The sequence below is a fragment of the Bacillus rossius genome, chromosome 1 (genome assembly GCF_032445375.1).
Source record: "Bacillus rossius redtenbacheri isolate Brsri chromosome 1, Brsri_v3, whole genome shotgun sequence".
NCBI classification, from domain to species: Eukaryota; Metazoa; Arthropoda; class Insecta; order Phasmatodea; family Bacillidae; genus Bacillus; species Bacillus rossius.
In genome coordinates, this window is record NC_086330.1 from 262,991,427 (window position 1) to 263,010,528 (window position 19,102).

Genomic DNA, 19,102 nt, shown 5'->3' on the forward strand with positions numbered 1-19,102 from the left:
ATTTTATTGGCCCATTCCTACTGGAAAATAAGAGCAAAGCGTGTTTCTCGCATAACACACTTCGCAACACCGGCACAGATGGAAGTCCGGCATCGGGTGTCGCAAAAAAGCACTGAACCCAAATGCAACCCCTATTCAGGGACGTATATGTGTTAGTGATACGGAATGATAAAAGCGACGCTTGCTGTTACGTCTAGCTCCGAAATGGCGCGCAGTCTTCTCGTCGTGCATAGGACAACTATGATATTTAATGATAACCATAAAATTACATGGCAGGGAACAGAACATAAAGGTGTAATGCAAGTCCCTCGATATCTTTTAAGAATCTGTACCAGTTTTTTGTTTTTCCTGAAGTTCTGCGCACCGCGTGTGTACTCGGGTAGATGGAGAGCCTCCCATTTCAGGTCCAGATTTTATATTTACAGTAATTACAGATAAACTTGTAGACTTTTTCAATCGTTTAAGTTTCACGAAATTAAAAATATATACAGCGCGTACTTTTTGCATAATTAGCTGCCAAAGTTACATTTTTAACGTTTTTAGATTGTACAATTAAGGAGAATTTAATTTATTGAAAAAAAAAGGAAATTTTTAGGTTTAACTGCAATGCCACTGGCTACTTAAAGAAATGGTTTGAATTTCTTTCAATAAATATTAATTAATTTTACCTGGAATATCCAAATTCTCAAATTTGTTACGATTTTGACAGCCAAGAAACATGAAATGATTTTTTGTGATAGAAATGCAAACCATATCATGAAGTATTCAGTGGCATTGCATTTAAACCTACAAAGTTTCAGTTCTGCAATAAATTAAATTCTCCTCATTTGCACAACCCAAAAACGTTAAAAATGTAACTTTGACAGCTAATTATGCATAAAGTATACGCTGTATAATTTTTTTCATTTCGACAAAGTTAAACAATTGATAAAGTCTAAAAGATGATCAGTGATTAATATAAATATAAAATCATGACCTGAAATGGGAGGCACGCCCTTTATGTGTGAGCGAGAATGGCTGAAACATTCTCTAAATATTTTCATTTTTCCCTGAACTTACGTATATTTCCCTTACTACCAGAAAATTTTCAGGATTAAAAAAAAAGTGAGTCTTTCAGTACTCGCCAGTGATGTGCAACATCTAACCTCGGTAACGAGACTGAGAATTGATTGGACAGATTGAACACATTCAGTACTAATGTTTAATTAAAAAATATTATTAAGGAAATAATTTGTTTTATAGTTACTTCGTTAATTAACTATGTACCAATTTCAAAAGAATGAAATAATATTGCATCAAAAAGAATGAATGTCAAATTTTGAAACATTATAATATAAACTGCAGGACATTTTTATTAATACTCACTTGATACAAATAACTTCCAGGAAAAGTTTCGTATCAGCAACTGTGTATTTAAAACGTAATAGAAAAACTACTTCGCAATGCGTCGCACTGTTCAATGCTGAGAGTGATAAATGTACGTAAAAATTTATGTTCAAGTACATTTCTGGACATGAATCACACACGTACTTTCCGCACCCGCCGCTAGAATTCGCTGCTGTAATGGTAAACATATTTTGCCATCATCACACGGAGATAGCAATACGTTCGCTACGTTGGTTAACGAACATTCAATTAGCAGACGGTTCCGATAAAAAGGAAAAAATACTTGAAAAAATATTTAATTCCCGATTTTTGACCTGATTTCCACAGGAATTTTTTTATTGAAATAGTACAAATGAAGTTAAAATTCATTAAAACGTTAATAATGTCTGTTTCCTTTTGACTTTGTAAACTTTGGTTCGCGCCATATGTCTAAGATGGCAGCATCGTTGTTACACATTTCCGTTTCATTACTTCCGTTACATTCAAGAAATTACTCCCACCGAATGCTGTATAACGAGAGCTGAGATGTGCACATCAAAAACTCCCCACTGGAGATAAATTTTGCCACAGTCTTCTTTCTCAGCACGTAGCATGAAGGTGGACGGAGTGCACAAGAAACGGCCTGGACGCTCTTCACTCCGGCTAGGAGCTGCTTGCGGCAATCAGCCCAAACAACCGGACTCCTCTCGAATAAACTGCGTCGTGTCGGCAGCTCAGTGAGACTGGCGTAAATCCCTGGTGACAGCTGTATCGAGCTACCAGATCCTCGGACGAGTTTATGCCTGCCGCGGCAGAATAGTTTGTGTTTTCTTAATGCATAACATCACAATTTTTAAAGTACTTTTAGTATCAGATCCTTTTAACTAATCATTATATGAATCAGGATTAATATTTTTCAACTCAACCAGTTTTTATATTTCTGTACATCGGAATAATACGACACAACCTCCACTTTTGCCAGACCACTATTTGACGTTATTTATATTGGAATACAACACTAAAAATTACAATATGGCAATAATTCACATATTTTGGAGAGAAATATGTGAGTTTATAAACGAGGCACCATTAAACATTCTTTAAACTATTATTTTGAAGAAAAAAATATGGATTTTGTGACATTGTCTTATGACCCCTAGGTACAGATAATCATAACATAAAATTTGTTTATTGACTTTAGTGTTTCTGAAGAGAACGTTGCAACACCGTACAGTAAAAAATACGCACAATTAAGTAAAAGAAGAGCTTCATGCAAATTCAGAACAGAAAAAATATATATAAAAAGTTAACATGCTACTAAATATGCAGTTTAATTGGAGCATTAAATTATAGGTAGGGAAAATATTCATTTTATAACTCGTAAACTTCTTGCACTAGAAAGCTTTAAAAACACCACCTACATTCACACTTTATCTAGATTTATTTATTTAGTTTCAGAAATAGACTTTGTTCCATTTTTATGAGTTGCAATTATGCACCCTCGACAGAACTTCAATTTTGTATAAAACATTACACCAATGCAACATTTATTTTCAGAAATGTTTCGCGTCACAGCTTTCATTACAGTTAGTTGTGTGTCTTGCCACACGAAAGAGATCCAGTGTATTTACTTATACACTGTAACGGCTCTACTGATAAACACGAGCATTTCAGGAGCAACGTTCTGTGACGGCCTCCTCTGCATGTCCTCCGTGAGTGCCCACCGTTCTGAGCGCATGTACATACATCTTGTACAGTCTCGGGCAGCGTGTTTAGGAAGTTCTCTGAAGGTCCATCTCAGCGTGATGATCTCCTTGGAGAAGCTTCCGTATTCCTTTCAGAACGACGTAATCGTAACAATCTCCGAGGATGTGCTCCTGGAATAACATGCTTTGCGACAGTACTATTAGACACTTGGTAAAGTTAATTTTGATTGAAGTAAAATGTGTCCATGTCGTTTGGATGTTTCTATTTTTCTTACTATTGTTTTATTTTTAAATTATGTACATAAACTCCTGCCAATAAAATTTGTATTACGATATTTTCGCATCTTAAAAAGAAACGGCTCCGATTTTTCCAGATAGCTCAGCCAATCAGAAGTGAAGAGGCCACTGATTGGCCAGCAGCCCCAACCAATCACATAGGTTCAGCTCTGATTAGCAAAACCATCCAGCCAACCAGAAGAAATGAAGGCTCTGATTGGACCTCAGAGGCAGCCAATCAGAAAACACTCCCCTCCCAGGCGAGAGTATTTAAAATGAGAATTTCCAAGACTGCTGCCTCGAAGTAGCGACCGCAAGGCCACGCAACCCTTCACACCTGCTTGCGGCCTGGCACCAGTACACTGACTGGATAAGTGCGCTTCACTGAGGTAACCTCAAGTGCCATGATAATTTTATCATTCCTAGATAATGACATCAACACGGGGCAAAGTCTATTTGCTATGTTGTCTCGTCAGTCCATAAGATGCAATACGGAAGCTGTGGTTTGACGACAGCAACTCTAGCGGGGCCTCGGAGAATGTACCATCAAACGCGTGGAAGGTTAGCGGGGGGTGAAGGAGGGGAAAGGGAGGGGGTGATGCGCACCTCAGCCAACGCCCAGCGCCGCTACGACTACGAGACGACAGCGAAAGGCCCGAAAGGGCGAGCTGTCTGCGCTTGTCGGGGCAATTTGTTGGAACACGAGCGCCCTTCGCCCGTCCCTCTTCCATGTTCAATGTCAACCTCCTAACCCCTCCCCCCTTATGCCCCTCGCGCGGCGGGGGAGGTGCATTGTCTCGTGGCCTCGCCCACTCGCGCCCTTCGGCGCGGCAGTGCTGCCAACTCAGTGTTAGCGCCCACTTTGTGGCAAGTCTCATGCTGAAACCTCTGGGAATATTGGAATAAAAAAAGCATGATGAAGAGAGCGAAATGGATTGATTCATCGTTGTTTGAAACTCCCGGGTGAAACATTTACCCCAGGCCACCGCTGCGCTGGCTAGTGGCGGCACTGCGGGGCCTCGTGGCTCGTGCAGTGTTGCCAACAAGCATTTAGTCAAAAACACATACTACAACCCGAAACACTACTGGATTTATCACCAAACTTAAATCATATATATTTTTTTCTAATACAAATCTACAGTTTTACTCCGATTTTGCACACTTCACCTTCGAAACACAAGGAAGGTTACTATATGTAAGATTTCGAGAAACCCCTACTTGAAGCAGAATTTTGATACTTAATGATGAAATTTCGCTATTGCATTGTTGATGCTGTTTCTATCCATTGCGTCGATCATATTGCATTTTTTAAATTCAAGGTGCGGCAATGGCGTACCCGCGAGGAGGGGCATGAAAATTGAGATGTGCGAGAGTGTTCTCCCTGAAGCCCGTATACTTCAGCTAATTAAATTATAGTTTCATCTGTCTTCTTTCAGGTGATGGTGTTGTTACATTGAAACATGCTGTTTATTCATCAGTTCATTTCTGACACGATTACAATCTGCTTAAAATTGGGCATCACCATTCGTATTCGGAGATTTCATTTCCGTATCATTAGTTATGTTTTCTGGCATTTTCTGCGGATTTACTATATTTACTATATTTCAAATTTTCTCTTCAAAGCCACCCACATGTTATTTGCTATTTGTTAAAAGTCAGACGAATATAAAAACAAAAAAATATTTGTTTGACAATCTGCGCCACTCTGCCGATGCAGGTGTTTATGTGCCAACGGCACCATATGTCCTAATGTCGGCAATGCCGACAGAAATAGTTTCGGTTTTACAGTTTTTGGTCTCAGTGTATTTTGCCAAAGTGGCCATATTGAAGTTACAGACGGATTTGAAAATCGGGGAGTTTAATCCAGAACCACTCACACTAGACCATCTTCTGGAAGCTGGCATGTAATTGCGAAATTAGCGTGGACCCTTCAGGTCATGAAGACAGTCAGTTTAGTCATTTGAGTCCGATTTTAGAAAAGTATAAAATAAAACCCTTATTTTAAACTTTGAGTTATTTATCCGATCAGCAAATGGAAAATGTTCTTAAATTATTAACCAGTGTATAAGAAACTTATGATCAAAACATAGTCTCACGGAGATATATTATAGTATTTTAATTTAGCTTAGCAGAAACTTAGTAGCAAATAATATTATTTTTTTTACAGGTGTGTAATATACTCAACTTACTTTCTTTAATCCTATTTTGAAAATTTTTTCTCTATAAAAAATATATTTGAAAAAATAGGAAACAGTGTAAACATTTAACTTGCACAGAGAATAAAGTATGATTCTAAGAACCTAATTATTGTATCTACAACGCACATAGACTGTTAAAATATAACTTATGTGAACTACGGTTTACTATGGTAATTGCACATTTGAAACAGTTAGGGTTCGTATTATAGCGAATTGTTTCAAACCGTAGTTGCGAAATATATTTTTTATGTAGTGATGAAAGTAAATCGTTGAAAAATTTAGAACACAAATTTTGTGGGTCTAACATGAATGTACCCATGCGGTAGCTTAGTGTTTATCAAAATTAGGAAGATAAAAATATTTGCTTCTTCAAGAAACATTAGTTTTCATACATTACATATAAATGCATTGTAAACCATTTAAGCTATTTTAGTTATTTACAGATCTGCGAGAAAAATTTTGGCAAGAGTTTAAAAAAAAGTTTGTGTGTAGGATTACATAAATAAAGTCCGGATATATATATAATCAGGATGGTGAGTTATTTAAGTAGTTCTTGCAAAAAGGAAAATTGATTAAAAACATTTTTTTGGCTATACGCCACTGCTGTTTATTACACTGAATGTCACAAGTAACCTCAATAATGTACAAAAATGTGAATATGCAAACAAGTTGTCCAAAATCGGTCTTTATTTTTGTTCTCATTGGAACTGTCTCGTCATATTCAGCCCCACTTTATTCGTATGTGATGTGATGTTTCTGACTAGCTCCTTTACACGGAATTCTGTGTGCTGTTAATGCATATTAACTTCTGACATATCCTGATTTTGTCTTTTTCTCTGTTTGTTTGCACATTCATAATCTTTTATTGCCCGTTTTTTTTAAATTAATAATTAAGAATTAGTCGTATATTTAACACATGACTCTATGTATATTATAGGAATGGTTTGTGTTTGTCGTGTAGGAATTTTGACGGGTTGTGTGCAAACCATTTGATGACTTAAGTCTTAACAGAGATGGTTTCACTTAATTTTTTTTAAATTAAGAGAAGCGCCAATCAGAGCACATTACAATGTGTTGTTGGTGGGAAATAATTTTTCGTTGGGAGTGCAGGTTATGATGAAGTGCGAAAGGAGTAGGAAATATGGAATTACTAGCATCATGTTAAGAAATGATAAAATACTTAGTGAACATTGCTCGAAAATAAAAATTAGCTCTGTTTGGAATATTTATTTTGTTTTAAGATTTCGGAAATTGGTTAATCTGATGTGTTTATGGTTAAGTTTTGCTATTATACGAGTACATTAATATGTATTTACAATTCATGAATATATTTTTACTGTAAAGCCATTTTATTGTGCCTTGGAATGGAAAATATTATCATAACATGACTTTGTATTTATATATTGAAGTTAAATATCCTCGATTCTGAATTGGGTTTGAATTATAGGTTACGAACTGAAATTTTGCAATTTTTAAGTTCAATCATAGCCATGTGTCTGGATTTTCAAGAAGTACATAACTAATTTCACCGATGATAAACAAGTTACCTTAAACAAATTAATAATTATAAACAGATATCCTTTTAAAAATGCAGAATATCTACGAATACAAAAATTAAACTCGAATAACATGGCTGCTTTCTCGCCCTTTTTTACTGGCTGGAATTAGCGACCACTTATTCAATCATAAAGTAAATATTACATAACCATGCGCTTGTCGTTGTACAGGTTACATTTATAATTCTTAAGTTTTCAATCGTAAACCCACGTTTACAGTGGAAACTGAGACAATGTGTTGCGCCGCATGAGCCGTTATATGTTGGGTGGGTCCACGACTACTACTACAAAAACAAATCTCGAACGAGTGGTTCAAATACAAAATGTTAGGTTTTTATTATGTTAATTTCCTAACTGCTTAATTAATAATTGCCTAGTAACCGAGATTTAAATTGTGCAATAAACAATCAATACTTTTATTGTGACAAAAAAATGTTGTTTAATTTCTGGTATGCCATACCACAAACTATGTGGCTACCAAAATAAAGTAAATTAATTCTCACTGGTTGGTTTGCCTGATTACATCTGAAGCATTACTGCTCACAATCAATAGCTATGTTAGAAATATATCATGAAAACTGTTATCTAGCGGATGGGCCCATAACATTTGAGACTAACACCGAATAGCTCTACACTAACAACTCATGCGAAAGTGTGAAAAATAACCTAGCGTCAAAAAGGTGTGACTACAAGAATATTTTAAAAATCAATTTTTAAAACATATATTAAGTATCTGGTCTCAACGTAATTCATTTCTATGAATTTTAAAACAATAGAGATTTATTTAACCATCCATAGGTCTGTTTGATTATTAAAAACACGTTTTTCTAAAATAAAGCATAATTATTTTCGTTGGCATAATGTTGGTACCACTTATAAGTATGTCCCAGTTATAAAATCTAATAGTATCATCCATAAGCGTTGCAGAGTGTTGGTTCAAGGTCACAATTAAAGAGTAACTTAAACAATTTTAGATAGGCGCATGTGCGAATACTACTTTTGTTGTTTTATCGTTTTCACCATGCGATTTTTTTTTCCTTTGGGGCTAGATAAAAGATCGTGTCTACGTTTCACTGCTGCCCAATGATTTTCCAGAGTTGAGACACAGAATTGAAGAATATTGCTTCCATCACTCCGGACATGTTAACCAACCTCCGGAAAGAATATGACTTTTGATGTGCTAAATAAATAAATGTGCACATATTGAAAATTGGTAAAAAAGTACTAGGTTATTTTACCTTCAATTTTATTTCTGATTAATTGTAAAAAGTCTAAATTAAACGGTTTCAATATACCATTCAAACTGGGACATTCTGTTATGGACACACTGTACTAAACAAAAACCTTGTTCGTACTGGGCACACCGCTTCCCATCTATCAGACTGACGTGACAACGCCAGGTTTCACACAACAATCTTGGAGCAAGTGTGATGTATTGTTTGAGTTGTATATTTTAAAATGAGTTACTAGAACTCAGCGAATTGCTTTCCTGCCTTTTTCTTTTGTTTTAATTTTGTAATCCGCGTGGTAGTATATGTTTCACCCGGACTATTAGCGAATGCTTTAAAAACCACCAACTTCTTTGAGTTTCTTTTCATTCATGTAAAGTTGATTGGCTAACCGTACAAAAATATTAGAAATGCTACACAACTTTCATTACCGAAAATGAACGTTCTGAACAAATTATTCATTTGGAAGTGACACTATCAAAAAGACATTAGCAGACAAGACAAATACTTTTAGCAAAGTGTGTCCTACATGAATTACATATTTAAACAGTTTGAATAAAAAACGCAAGACATTTCTCATTTGAAATGCAAAATTTGTATGTAAATATTAGATAACTTGAATTCATATATAAAAATTTACACTCCACTGTTTGTCTAAGCCGTATCACTGAGAAAAGCAGAACTACAAACTGTGTTTAATCACTTTAACATGGACGGCATGTGCAGATAAACAGGTTTAAAAACATACCTTAAAGTAGGTAGCCTATATCTTTTTCATACACGATATCACCGAACGAAATTGAGAATAGCTGTGGGCGCAGCAGAAGAAGGAAAACGTAAGAAATTACAACTTCTGCATCAGCTGTAGTTCTCACCTTCTATGCTGATGTCCCGTGATATCATGGATTAGAAACCTTTTACCAAGAAACATCGAAGTAACGAAACCGTAAGTTCTTTCCTCACTTGAAATTCCTTTAAATTATAATTTTCGTTTTGTTTTTAGTGGCAGTGACGATAGTGATTTGGATAAAATTATTTAAAGTGTAAGAATATTTAAGGACAACGAAAGTATTTGTTCTTAACATAGTTTTTAATATTTTTGTAACAACATTGTTCTAATTATATTTTAACTTTTGTTTTACTACTATGATCGACGCATATAATAATTAAATACAAATGTATGCATTTTGAATCCTAATTGTTTTAATTGGCTCACTTAGTGACAAGACACTGTTAAAAGTTATAATAAATTGAATTATCAGAGGACAGAAAACTGGCTAAGTGCCCCCCGCGCGTTGTTGCAAGGCGCTGTCCGAGGAGGAGACACATGTCGTGAGCACAGAACCACGCGGCCTCCATTTTAAGTCGCGGCCTAGGCCAATCAGACGATGGCTCGAAGAAGTAATGATCGCGGTGATGGCTGGCGGCGCGCGATAAACTTGCCGTTTCATGCGCGGCTTGGGAACAGCATCTGAGGGGAGGGACGAGAAAATTACAAGAAGAAATTTTTATGCCTCCGGAGACGCTTCGACTTCGGAATGACGGACATAAAAGCCGTCGGTCCGCATCGGATCGGACGTTATTTTCGAGTATTTGCTGCGCGCCTCGTGGCTGACGGGATGAATATTAAAAAAAAAAAATATTCTGCTGGCAGGCTCTCGTCAGAGCAGCCCCGAGCTACCCTCTGTGGGAAAAACAAAAACACCTGCCATTAATTTGAAGCTTTGCCTTGTAAGCGAGTGTTTATTTCTATTAAAAATTCTTGCAATGAGATATTGGAAATCACTGCAAAAACAAGCAACAATACAAATCACGTTAAACACAATAAGTGTTCTTCGTTCATCTACTCTGGTTGTCAAATGTCGGTCCGCGGGCGGGCATTTCGTTCAGTCCCTCAAATGGAATAATCAGGTAAAATGTTGAATGTTAGCCGTCTTCGGTTACATATAATTATTTATAACAACAGCCACTGTTGGTAAGTAATAGTATACTTCACATGTTTATTGAAGACATTTTTTTCTCCCAAATGATTGTTGTTAACTCGTGTTCACAATAGGAACACTCAGAAGGTAACGGCAAAGTTACGAATGCATCCGCAAATTAACGAAGTCTCCTATATAATTAGTAATTAAGAGTTCTTCGTAAAGGGTAAATTTTTAACACTGTCGATGTGAAATTATAATCATACATGACAAAGCTATTGTCCCCTGCAGAAAACAAACTTTCAAATAAAATAAAATACATGCAAAATAAAAAAAATCCAAATTTAAAAACAGAACAAAATGCGCTTACAAAGACAAAAAGTCAAGGAAGAATTAATTTAGTAAAAACTTACAAATAAAACCTATCCGTGATTATTTCGTATTGTTATGTGTGGTTACACTGACGTAATTCCTTTTCTACACAAATAAATATTTTCTGTACTCTTTACAAAAGATTCCTTTCGAAACAGTTGCCAAGAAATAGATTGTAATACTACACGAAATATATTGTAACTTTTTACAACATAATATGACTATGGTTATTTTTGCATACATGAAATACTTTTTCAAGATAATATAGAGTATTTCTTACGAATATTGGCACATAGTTTTATATTTAATTTGATATTATATTCAAGCATAACTTTATTAAACCATGGAGAAGATAATATAATATTAAATAATTGAACTTTATTTGGTTTAGTTATGTTTATTAATGTGTGCAGTTAATACTGGAAAACTATTCAGAGAACTGTTTACAAAAAACTTTAACTATTGGGGGTACTGCGACTACACAAAGTATAAATGCATGCGTAAGAATTGGAACCTACTATTACTGTGAACCCTATTTTGAAGTAAGTTTTTTTCATGTAAATGTACAAAAATCTGTAAGTTTACATGAATATTTTTGTTCCATTTACAAAAAAAAAATTACAGTTCAGAATTCCATATGTTTTAACTACTTCTTGTATGGTCTTCTGTGTTCTGCATAGTTTATTCGTCAGTCTTGATTTTCTGCAAATAGCGAATTTTGATGCAACGAGCAAATGGCACAAATTTTCATCGAACTGAAAGCGCCGGACCCTAGGCTGATTCGTGCGGGGATTTACTAACTGTTTCACGGGACGTGGCATGCGCTCTGTTTAACGCGTTTTCATTGGCTTCCGAGGTGTCAACCAACTGAGCTATGGGGAAAAAAAATCATATGAAGAATTATAGATCTAACAACTAAGCTTTTCCTGTGCATGTCTTTTAATGCACACGTACACTTTGCAACATTATTAATATTTCAGGCTAGTTTATACTCTCGTTATCTCTAAGCTTTAGTTTATAACTGACGAGTTAAATAAAAAAGAGGTTTTATATATAAATGTTCTGTGAGTATAAGTTCAAGCTCCAGACAACGGTGTTACAGTTGCTAAGAAAAACAGCTTCTTGTTGAGAAGAAGAAATATTTAATATTGATATTATTACATCAAGAATCGATGTAAAGATTTTGAACACTTTCAAGTCCAGCAAACAAAGCATGGATAACTGGGACAGACATTTCTCACCACATTATTTTATTTTTATTTTCAATTTCTTTTAATATTTTTATTCTGATATATCTGTATGCTACATAGTTAAAATGCTTACAATTTATAATTTTCAGTCTTGTAAGATATAACTTATAATAGTCGGCATTCGTGATCAGTTCGAGAAAATGTGTGTAAAACTAGCTCCCCCGATAATTGTTCGCGTGACCTGAATAATTCACACAGGCTATTTAGATAAAAAATATGGAAAATTATTGTTTCTAAGCACAAACCATTTAAGGAATCACTTAATCAAAAAACTGCGACGTAAACCTGATCTCATACTTACTCCTGGAGTTGACAAGACTAAAACAATTAAAAAAAAAAACTATAATGTTTCAAGTTTTTGAATTTATCGAACTAAAAATTCTACCATTTGTTTATTTTTAGTTATTTAAAGTGAATTGTTTTTAATTTAAAAATCAATAGAAAATTTGGTGTTTACTAATTTTTTTATTGGAATACAAAATATAAATAACAATACTGGCTTTAAAGATTCTTTTGTAAATGATTGGTATTTCACAATAATTTAAAAACTAAATTAATCCTGGGGTGGTTATCTAAAAATTGTTGGAATTTAAAGTCAATCGCATATGACTATTTTAGTAGAATATTTTCGTACAGATTTGATTTAGGTATCTAAATTTATAACAGGTATAATAATTAATAAATATTAATCAAAAAATCATAGAGAGAATACAATGATGAAATGATGATTACAGCACGTATAACGTTTGAAAACACTGCGCTCCTATACCATTCGAACCTCGAACTGGAAGAGTTACAATTCGATTGTTCTGCCCGTGAGTATCGACTGTGGCAGAGAAGCGGCTGTAAATTACGCTCGCGAACCTTCGCCGCCAGCGTTACGCACAGACCTGTTTTACAGCCCGGCCGCTAGAGCACTCTGCATCTTGCCCTGAGTGTCCGCCTGCCTTGTGCGGGCGCCACGGAACACCTCAGAAGTTTTACGACCGTTTTATGAATGGTGTGTGTGAGGGAGAGAGACACTAAAGTATCTAGGATCTCCTGATGTTAGCTCCGAAAAAGGGTGGGGGAAGGGCGGAGGGAAAGAGGGTAAGGGATTTCATTAGATTCATGTTGTGGTAGCGTAGAGCAAACGAAATATCCTCGGAATGTAGTGTTTTATTTATCACTGTTCTTTATTATCGTCTCTCGGAGGATGGAGTCCACTTGGACCGGGGCTGGCTGCCAAGAGCCGAGAGGCGGCGAGGGAACTGTTCCTGCTGAACACACTGCAGCAGCTCTCTACACTGCAGCAGCTCTCTCTATTGCGGCAGCTCTCTCCACTGCGGCAGCTCTCTCCACTGCGGCAGCTCTCTCCACAGCAGCAGCTCTCTCCACAGCAGCAGATGTCTCCACTGCAGCAGCTCTCTCCACTGCAGCAGCTCTCTCCACTGCAGAGCTCTCTCCACTGCAGCAGCTCTCTCCACTGCAGCAGCTCTCTCCACTGCAGCAGCTCTCTCCACTGCAGCAGCTCTCTCCACTGCGGCAGCTGTTTCCACTGCGGCAGCTGTCTCCACTGCAGCAGCTGTCTACACTGCAGCAGCTGTCTCCACTGCAGCAGCTCTCTCCACTGCAGCAGCTCTCTCCACTGCAGCAGCTCTCTCCACTGCAGAGCTCTCTCCACTGCGGCAGCTGTTTCCACTGCGGCAGCTGTCTCCACTGCAGCAGCTGTCTACACTGAAGCAGCTCTCTCCACTGCGGCAGCTGTCTCCACTGCGGCAGCTCTCTCCACTGCGGCAGCTCTCTCCACTGCAGCAGCTCTCTCCACTGCGGCAGATGTTTCCACTGCGGCAGCTGTCTCCACTGCGGCAGCTCTCTCCACTGCGGCAGCTGTCTCCACTGCAGCAGCTGTCTACACTGCAGCAGCTGTCTCCACTGCAGCAGCTCTCTCCACTGCAGCAGCTCTCTCCACTGCAGCAGCTCTCTCCACTGCAGAGCTCTCTCCACTGCGGCAGCTGTTTCCACTGCGGCAGCTGTCTCCACTGCAGCAGCTGTCTACACTGCAGCAGCTCTCTCCACTGCAGCAGCTCTCTCCACTGCAGCAGCTCTCTCCACTGCAGAGCTCTCTCCACTGCAGCAGCTGTCTCCACTGCAGCAGCTCTCTCCACTGCAGCAGCTCTCTCCACTGCAGAGCTCTCTCCACTGCAGCAGCTCTCTCCACTGCAGCAGCTCTCTCCACTGCAGCAGCTCTCTCCACTGCGGCAGCTGTTTCCACTGCGGCAGCTGTCTCCACTGCAGCAGCTGTCTACACTGCAGCAGCTGTCTCCACTGCAGCAGCTCTCTCCACTGCAGCAGCTCTCTCCACTGCAGCAGCTCTCTCCACTGCAGAGCTCTCTCCACTGCGGCAGCTGTTTCCACTGCGGCAGCTGTCTCCACTGCAGCAGCTGTCTACACTGAAGCAGCTCTCTCCACTGCAGCAGCTGTCTCTACTGTAGCAGCTGTCTCCACTGCGGCAGCTCTCTCCACTGCAGCAGCTCTCTCCACTGCAGCAGCTCTCTCCACTGCGGCAGATGTTTCCACTGCAGCAGCTCTCTCCACTGCGGCAGCTCTCTCCACTGCAGCAGCTCTCTCCACTGAAGCAGCTCTCTCCACAGCAGCAGATGTCTCCACTGCAGCAGCTCTCTCCACTGCAGCAGCTCTCTCCACTGCAGCAGCTCTCTCCACTGCGGCAGATGTTTCCACTGCGGCAGCTGTCTCCACTGCAGCAGCTGTCTACACTGCAGCAGCTGTCTCCACTGCAGCAGCTCTCTCCACAGCAGCAGCTCTCTCCACTGCGGCAGCTCTCTCCACTGCGGCAGCTGTTTCCACTGCAGCAGCTGTCTACACTGCAGCAGCTGTCTCCACTGCAGCAGCTCTCTCCACTGCAGCAGCTCTCTCCACTGCAGCAGCTCTCTCCACTGCAGAGCTCTCTCCACTGCGGCAGCTGTTTCCACTGCGGCAGCTGTCTCCACTGCAGCAGCTGTCTACACTGAAGCAGCTCTCTCCACTGCGGCAGCTGTCTCCACTGCGGCAGCTCTCTCCACTGCGGCAGCTGTCTACACTGCAGCAGCTCTCTCCACTGCAGCAGCTCTCTCCACTGCAGCAGCTCTCTCCACTGCAGCAGCTCTCTCCACTGCAGCAGCTCTCTCCACTGCAGCAGCTCTCTCCACTGCGGCAGCTCTCTCCACTGCGGCAGCTCTCTCCACTGCGGCAGCTGTCTCCACTGCAGCAGCTGTCTACACTGCAGCAGCTGTCTCCACTGCAGCAGCTCTCTCCACTGCAGCAGCTCTCTCCACTGCAGCAGCTCTCTCCACTGCAGAGCTCTCTCCACTGCGGCAGCTGTTTCCACTGCGGCAGCTGTCTCCACTGCAGCAGCTGTCTACACTGCAGCAGCTCTCTCCACTGCAGCAGCTCTCTCCACTGCAGCAGCTCTCTCCACTGCAGAGCTCTCTCCACTGCAGCAGCTGTCTCCACTGCAGCAGCTCTCTCCACTGCAGCAGCTCTCTCCACTGCAGAGCTCTCTCCACTGCAGCAGCTCTCTCCACTGCAGCAGCTCTCTCCACTGCAGCAGCTCTCTCCACTGCAGCAGCTCTCTCCACTGCGGCAGCTGTTTCCACTGCGGCAGCTGTCTCCACTGCAGCAGCTGTCTACACTGCAGCAGCTGTCTCCACTGCAGCAGCTCTCTCCACTGCAGCAGCTCTCTCCACTGCAGAGCTCTCTCCACTGCGGCAGCTGTTTCCACTGCGGCAGCTGTCTCCACTGCAGCAGCTGTCTACACTGAAGCAGCTCTCTCCACTGCAGCAGCTGTCTCTACTGTAGCAGCTGTCTCCACTGCGGCAGCTGTCTCCACTGCGGCAGCTGTCTCCACTGCGGCAGCTGTCTCCACTGCGGCAGCTCTCTCCACTGCAGCATCTCTCCCGCCTGTCCGAGCACGCGTACGGGTGCAGTGTTTCAGGAAAAAAGAACACGCGAATTTTAAACGCCTCAAAATATACCGAATGTGGTATGTTAAAGATAAGCATAAATAAAGAGTGCTTGTACCTGTGTACGCGAGTTAGAATTTATACTTGTTTTAATACAAATTAACTTTATTTTCATGCAAAGAATTAATAGAAATTGTAAAGTATAAACGAAATCAAATAAAAAAATAAATAATTACTCAGTATTTAAAATTAATACAAACATTTATAAAATCAATTAATTTGTTAGAAAAAGCGACCAATTTCAATTAGTAATTAAAATCAATAAAAATGTTGAGTGTTTATTTTAATACATTTTTATTATTTATTAATGTAATAATTTATAATAAAAATTAAATAATCACACGGGGACATAAACTCACTTATGTAAAAAACATGAAAATAAACTTGAAAACGTTTATGAACACAATTTCTATCACTAATATTAACAATAAATAAAGGTTTTTAATTGTATAAACCTATATTTTATATCAATCACTAAAGTATACGATTTAAAAGCACACATATATTTATTATTTGAATGTAGCCTTTTTCTCATACGGTGAACATTTCGTTGCACGGTGCGCGCGTATCGTAAAAATTCTCTCTCATCATTTTTTTCATAACGCGCCTAAATAAGTAGGCCTATAACTTCAACATATTGACTGCAGATGAGTAGTTATATTTCCGGATTTCGTTTTTAAAATATATTCTAAGAATAGTGAAAATGGTTGAAACGCGTGTTTTCAGAATTACTTTTACGCATGAAATAGGTACCTGATAGATATTTCTTGAAAACACTCATTGGACTTGCACTACACGACTTTATCTTCATTCCTCCTCCATATAACGTTACGGTTACCACTCACATCTCACAGTTGCGCTATGCACAACGTATCGCCTTTAATCTTGCGATTAGGGGCGATACCGCGCTAGGAGCACCAGCGAGTGTCGCACTTATCCCGGACATCTAACAAAAATACCCCTCTGACTGGGCCGGACCTATGGCCAAATCCACAGTTGTCTTTCGACGGCTATCCACTCGCCGATAAGTTTTTAAATAGAAACTGCTCGGGAGGGACGTCTTTCGATGGTTGTTTAGCTGCTGACTGAGGGAAGCCAACCAGCTCATTCGGATGCTGCAAGTCGACGAGACAGTTGACGTTTTTAATAAATAAGTCTTCATTAAAAACATTTTCTTAAATGGTCATAAATAGTACAAAACATATTTGCACTTGCAGAATCATTATTAGAATTTCTGTAACATCTGTTTTGAAATAAAACTGGTAGAGATAAAATTCGTTTCACTCATAAGAATTGATAAGGCAACTTGTGTTGTGTAGTGTTGGCCAGAGGTTAACTCAACTAGTACTTATATAAATCTCGCTTAAATTTTCAAAGGCTTTTTCCTCGACACTGGCCAGCCAGTACGCTTTATTACATTGTAATGGTAAACACCCTAAAGGTATACTACTAATACATCGAGTCTCACCCCGAAGTGAATTTCCCAGGTCCTTGTGAGCAGTTCAACCGAAAAAATGTTGCGCAGTGTTGCCAGATCTCTGCCGAAAATGGGCCCGGTTTGGGGGGGGGGGGGGGGGGGAGGGGAGGAACAGGCTACCAGCTGGCAGTCACTCGAAAGGCGTTTATGAAGTACGAGAGGTGAGAGGCTGTCAGGTGAATCAGAGAAAACTACGCTTAAGAAAACCGACTCTGAATTCGGCCCTCGATGTTGAGCTCAGAGTGTGTACAGCACAGCAAAGCTAGCCTGAACATTCCATAAGCAACGTCTCGTGGTCATTCATGAAATGATCTGCGCTAAAGTCCAATGTCTTAGTAAATGCATTCAAACTGGCAGTACGGTGGAACAAGTGATTCGTCGTTTTGACTGCTTCTCGACTCACAGGGAAACCTACACTGGCCCCGACTTACAAGCGGGTCACCCGGGCATTAGCCCAGAGCGCCAGTTTTTGAGGGGCAGAAGGATTTGAGGTGCGAAAATAATAGGGAAAAAATAGAGGGTCGAGAAAAATAAGTTCTTTAACGAACGTTAACTATTTTATTTTCAAAAATACCTTTCCAATGTTACAATTTAAAGTAAAACAGAAATATGTGTAACATCCCCGCGCTTGCCGAAAGAGAAACACGTGGCCTGTTGCAGGTTGATTGACCTCATATTTAAAGGGACGGAGACACTGCACAGTATATTATAACCCAAGATTTATAACGTTAATTATAACATCCGTATAAAACTGCAACACATTATTTCATTTTTTTTAAAACCTTAGTGTTTTGTTGCATAATGTTCTGTTTTAAAACTGATAATAAATAAGCTTGAATTTGTTCAATTTTATTATGTTTGAGGGGAACTGGATAAGTAAGGGGGCGGCTAAAGATTATCTGCCAAGGGCGCTTGCTACCTGACATCAGGGTCTGGCGCTGTAGTTGTGTCAGTACTGTGACCAACCGTCAGGCGCGGGCCTTTGTAGGAGGGTTTCTGGTGGTTAAGGACTGCGTCGCATTTAAGGCGGTCGCATGGCCAGGCGCTCGAGCTCCAAGAGCGCGGGGGCGATAAGGGCGACACTGTCCCACGCATCGCACGCCTCATAGCCTCTACGTACCAGGCACAGAACCCCTGTAAAATGATGGTGGAATGTTAATGATAATACGACTTGCAACATTATGTGCGTTGAATTTTTCATACTTAAAAATGTCCACGAAAACAATCGTTTTAGCCTTTTTCACTGCCCCAAAAATACACGTTATAGACGAAATTATGGAACTAAACTTGTAGGCTATAGGAACATGCAATGGTTCTTAAATCTTATTCGTAATCAGACACTTTAAATAATTCTCGAGCTGTTTGTAAATGGCGTGTTAACACCTGGAGGACTGCACGTCTTCACGCAGATACAAAATTAAAATAATAATAATAACTTAGAATGATAGTTTAATGCAAATTTTTGTTTCCCATCCCTTCAGTTATATTTCAGTTCTGGGAGAATATATCGGAAAGGGAGCTGTTGGAATCCTAAGTAATGTCAATAACAGTTTCCTATGTTTTTTTTTCATTATTAATGCAAGTAGGATATACTTTTTAACCCGAACAGTTTTATTATTAATATAGATAAGGTTAGGAAAAATACAGTCTGATTTTTTGAATCTGAAAATAAAGAGCAAAAAAGTTTCTACCTGTAAAAAATATTAAACATACTGTAAAAAATATTAAACATACTGTAAAAAAGATACAT

The 19,102-nt window shown here is 39.4% G+C and overlaps 1 protein-coding gene across 1 annotated transcript in view; it reads right to left on the reverse strand.

The window, feature by feature from the left end:
• The window catches only part of LOC134530057 (uncharacterized), a 605,495-nt gene that overhangs the window by 55,189 nt on the left and 531,204 nt on the right, over positions 1 to 19,102 (reverse strand). The window lies entirely within an intron of this gene.